General features: G+C 42.0%; 1 long non-coding RNA gene across 1 annotated transcript; it reads right to left on the bottom strand.

The window, feature by feature from the left end:
- Positions 1 to 141: 141 nt before the first annotated feature.
- Positions 142 to 4290, bottom strand: LOC101858893. The gene is made up of 3 exons (XR_220934.2): positions 4192 to 4290; positions 2278 to 2334; positions 142 to 612 (listed from the first exon to the last, which is right to left on the bottom strand). It is a non-coding gene; the product is annotated as an uncharacterized LOC101858893 (long non-coding RNA).
- Positions 4291 to 5424: the final 1134 nt, after the last annotated feature.

Genomic DNA, 5424 nt, shown 5'->3' with positions numbered 1-5424 from the left:
CTCCTCCTCCTCCTCCTCCTCCTCCTCCTGTACCTCCGCCTGTCCCCCTCCACACCCTTCTCCCCCATATTCTCTTTCTTCTCCTCCTCCTCCTCGTCTCCTATTCCTCTTAGTCCTCCACCTCCTTCTCCTCCTTCTCCTCCCTCTATTCTTCCTTCTCATCATCATTACTGTAGACCATAATTGTATTTAGTAATATTAGATAGCATTTGTAGAGCGCAAATTCCAGCTCAAAAGCAAGCTCTATGCGCTTTACAATCTATATTATTACCCCAGCAGACCTGATAGCCTTCTGAAACAATCTCAACTTCTTGGGAAGCATACCGTGCAAGGTGCCATTTGATTGGCGCTAAAACACTAACATACAAGACCTACATTTACACTGTATCTCCAGAAACATGGAGACACGACGAGTTTTAACCAGATGAAAATACCTGTACTTTGCTTGAATTTCTTTTCACCAATATCTATCATTAAAAAGTAAAATACATGTATATCTGGTTACCAGATGAAAACAAATTATGGTGAACAAACTTACCCCGGAGTGAAAGCCCCACGGACCATCAACTTGATCAGATTAATTTTTTTGTCCAGATCGAGAACTTTTCTGTCCTGTGGAGCGTAAAAAAAAAGTTTTAGTAATAGTTGTACGGTACTGGCAAAACAATAAGGTCTTGTTGGTGCCAAAGGTTATTAGTGTTACAAGAGAGAGTAACAAATAAACAAACAAGCAAAAAAGAAAAAAGAAGAAAGATATACACGAATAATGTTTGATAGGAAGAAGGAGCGAACCACACCAGAGCACCCGCCAATCACCCACTCAGACTGTGCATCGTTTCTATTGCAGATTGTGTTTGTCTCGAGTTGTAGCTTGGCATATATACAGCTCAGCGCTGTATTGACCAAGTTCTTCAACCTCAAGGAGTGCCATTTTTCTAGAGTCATCTAAATCTCTTTTTCCAGTAAGACAACGCGAGACCTCATACTGCCCATGTAACACAGCAACAGTTCCTGGGCTATATCAACATCAATCTTTTGTCTCATCCGACTCGTCCACCCGCTGTTTTTCCTGCTGTTAACTGGTACGATCAGCAGGCAGACCCTTTCATGGATCCTGGAGAGGAGGGAGGAGCAGCTATGGCATTGTGCCGCCTGCAATGATGCATATTTTCCAAGCAAGTAAGTAGGTAAGACACGTTCACCCGACTTAAACCACAATCGAGCACGTTGGGGATGCTATCCAGAGGCAGCTCAACCAGCTACAACCATCACCATGGAAAGCTCCTCAACTGGCTTCAGTCATCGGCCATGTGTGGGTACAGATCCCAGTTAAACAAATCGACACTCCCGAGAACTCTATGGGTCGAAGATGCAGAGCAGTTACACCAGCCAACAGAGGTCACACAATGTACTGACTTTCTGCCCCAAGGTCAAGGTCACAGAAATAACATAGTGGGGCTATAACTACACTAAAGCATCCTTCTATTGACACTCTCAAGACGGTGCGAATTGGATGAATTAAATTTTCATGCACACATGACAAACCCCTGTTGAGTGTAATGCATTTTATTCATGCGTTAGTTATTCGTTTTTCTTTTGCCTCTGAGTATATCACGTTAAAAATTATTTTAATATAGTACGGTATCATAATACACATGATGTAAAAATTGTTATTATGTGGTATGGTATGGTAAAAATTCTTTTTATATGACATGGTGTGTACAAATCCCACTAAATTCCTACCTTAATAGGATCCGCAAGGATACCCCACCCGAATGCCCGTTGTGCGACTGCCAGGATGAAACAGTACCACACCACCTTTAACTGCCCTGCACTTTGCGACATGCGTAGCACCTACCTACCTGCCTTCCCAGACATCGGAAATACTCTATACAGCGACAAAGCACAGCTGATTAAAACCTGTAAATTCTTTGCCATATCGACAGACCGAAGGGCTAGGACCCAAATGGCCGCTGGATCGGAAAAGTAAAAGTAAGTAAGTTCGATATAGTGTGGTAAGTAAGACAGGGAATGGTAAGGAATGTTAGGGTATGCTGAGACTTCTTAAAGGTGTGTACACCAGTAGTACTAAACGTACACTCTTCCCCCCCTCTCTCTCTCTCCCCCTCTCTCTCCCTCTCTCTCTCTCCCTCTCACTCACTCACTCTCTCTCTCTCTCTCTCTCTCTCTCTCTCTCTCTCTCTCTCTCTCTCTCTTTCTCTCTCCCTATCTCTCGCCCCCATCCTTTTCCCCACCCCGGCAGTCTATTGGACCTACCAGTGCGACAGACTTGAGAGCCTGCTGAGACAAGAAGAAGGCCAACTCTCCGAGCGTCTGCGGAACGAAAGACAGAAAATCGTCAGCTTTAGTTTTAGTAACAGTTTTACGGCACTTGCAACCCAATTAGGTCATATAAGTGCCGAAGATTAGAAGTGTTGCAAGGGAGTAACAATTACAAAAAAGAAGGAGGAGAGATAAGGACAATAGATGTTTGGTAGGAAAGAAGGAGTAAACCACACAAAAGCACCCGCCAACCACCCACAATTCTTCAGCAAAGCTGGCTGCTGTTCAAGCCCAGCAAGCCAAATAATACTTTTTTTCACGAGGGAGAAAAACTGCGTCAGTGTTTTAGAAATTCTACCCGCATGATAATATATTATCGTTTCTTGCTTTTTCTTCTACATTTAAAATTTGACTTTCAGCAGAACATTTTTCGGGCAAACGTGACCGACACCACAGATTAAAAAACCCCCCACAACAACAACAACATTGAAATTTAGGGCATAGTACAACTGAATAGCTGACCGACGGAATGTAGTGTGTTGATACGTGCCTACATTTTCTGTCTGACAGTTCGCTACCTTAGAATTACAAAGTTCTGTCTGCTCAGTATCCAGTTTGGAGAAATTTGACGTCAACATTTTTGACTTACACAACATGTCAAGCTCTTCCTAATGTGATTCTTTGTTGAATATCTTGATAAAAACTTACGATTTTGAAGGAGCAGTGAGAACATTTGATTTCTGACCCCATGGACTAAGTAACCCAAAGCGGCCAAACATGTCAGATAGAACTTTGTAATTCTAAGGTCGCGAGTTAGCTCGTGAGTACGTTTGGCCATGGCGTCGATCTTTCTGTTAGTCAAAACACTTTGCGGTCACTTGGCGCAATTATGAGCCGGTGAAAATGATCCGTTCTGGTCACCTGGTGCAGTTCTGTGTCAGGTTCGAGAAGTCCGTAGCGGTCGCTCTCCTGGCTCGGTGACCAGATGGGGTATTTTGTACTGCTGGCTGTATGACTCTGCAAAGTGTTAAGTCTGTCGATCTATCTTGCTTTCAATACCCATTTGTCTGTTTATTTGACGAGCTCGTCTAGCCCTACATGTCCTTCGATGCTGGCTATAGTGGGATGTTGTTCATTTTTTTCGAAAATAGATGAGTTTATGATAAAGGGTTTAAAAACAAAAACAAAATAAATAAAAAACAAAACAAAACGATTGCATGCGTCCAGTTGCAGAGTACAGAACATGGTAAGTAACAGCGAGACTGCAGCAGGGAGCTCTTGTGGGCAATGACGAGCCAGAAAAGAATTTCGACAGATCTACAAAGTGATGAGGGCATGAGAACAGTATGAGTGTATCACATATCTAAAAAGAAAGAAGATCAGAAGATTTGTACATAACAAATATTATAAGGAATACCCCCCCCCCCCCAAAAAAAAAGAAGTAAAAAACAACAACAATCACTACAATGAACTATTATTGATTGATGCATAGATTTTGAATGATAAAGGTGGATAAATAAGTTAATGCGCAAAAAAAAAAAAAAAAAAAAAAAAGCAAAGTAAAGCAGATTTATTACTTTAACCCTAACCGTACGTCGTGTTTTACTATCGTATCCATACGACGCGGGGAACTCCGTAACACCGCTTTTCAAAGAGGAATTTACTCGCTAATCCGATCAGTACGTTTTGCATAGCAGTCTGTCAAAAAGATTTTTTGAGAAATACTGAAAGTTTCAAAGAGATCTTTGTACTAGAAGTATTCTAAAATGTGAAGAATACAACCCAGTACAAAATGACCCTAGGGCGTACGGATAGGGTTAAGAAATAGAAATAGAGAAATAAAACGGTGAATTAATTAACATAATAAATGATTAAAAAATGAATTAGTACTGAGAGTCGGACTCCTACCTCTTGTCCCCTGGCGAGTGTGGCCATAGACTTGTGTATAAACTCCACTAGATTTCCCTCAGGCTTAGGGATCTGGGAGATCTTCATCAGATCTTTCCCGAGCTGCCAACAGACAAAAGAAAATTAATGCCCCTAACTACTAACGTTATTAATTTAAAAGTGTAGATATTTCTATACCCTACCCCCCGCCCCCCAAAAAAAACCCCAACAACAACCAAACAAACCGCAATAATAAAGACAAAACAAAAAGAAACAAAACTAAACAACCCAAAAACCTCTCACCTTGTTTGCTGCAGCTGCGCTACTGCTGTCCTGAGAAGTAGACGTGTGTAGTGTAAATAAACAAGGGTAGACTAAACCCCTTTATAAACCAATATTGTCGTATATAAACTAATAAAAACCTTCTATTTCTGTAGGATGACATACTGATCTAGAGGCGTTTTTGTATTCGCTAAAGAGTATACTACTTTTTAAAAATATTTTGGGAATAAATATGATGAGGGAGGCCTATAATGGGTTTACAGCTTGGTATTGCGGAATAGACACGATTAGTAACAGTGGTAATTTCTGCTCACTCGTTTTGAGGAATAAAGAAGGATAACCAGCTAAAACTGGCAAATAAACGCTTCCACAATCTTTTAAATTCCCATATGTAATACATACTGGCGAAAAAACGAAGTAATTTATTATCGTTTACTACCCAGTCTCCGTGCGAAAGTATGCTTCAAAACACGCATCATACATAACGACGTAACATTCAGATGACGTGAACTTCGATTAGGATCCCCGCTCAACAGCAAGCTCTATGTGCGCTTCATAATCTGTACTATATATTACCCCAGCAGACCTGAGGGCATTCTGAAACAACATCAACTTCCTGGGAAGCATACAGTGCAAGCTGCAATTTATAGGCGCTGAAACACTAACATACTAACAAGATCTTTCGCTGCCTATGGCCGGGCACACATTCTCACCTGGGTGAAGTGAGGGAAAAAAGTGCCTTTCCCAAGGACACAACGTCGAGCCCGCGGCTCGAAGCCCCCAAACCCCCGAACCCGCAACCTCACGATTACGAATCCGGTAGCCAAACCACTTGGCCACCGACGCCACACAGTACACAGGGCGAGAGATGTATATACCAGCAGAGTCAAACCAGAGAGGGTTGGTTAAACAAACCACACGAAATATTATCTGTTGGTGATGACGAAGCTGGGGCACCCCCCGCAACCCCCC

Source organism: Aplysia californica, unplaced genomic scaffold (genome assembly GCF_000002075.1).
Source record: "Aplysia californica isolate F4 #8 unplaced genomic scaffold, AplCal3.0 scaffold00629, whole genome shotgun sequence".
Lineage (NCBI taxonomy): Eukaryota > Metazoa > Mollusca > Gastropoda > Aplysiida > Aplysiidae > Aplysia > Aplysia californica.
The sequence above is the reverse complement of the archived record's forward strand: the minus strand, read 5'-3'. Positions and strand labels throughout refer to the sequence as shown.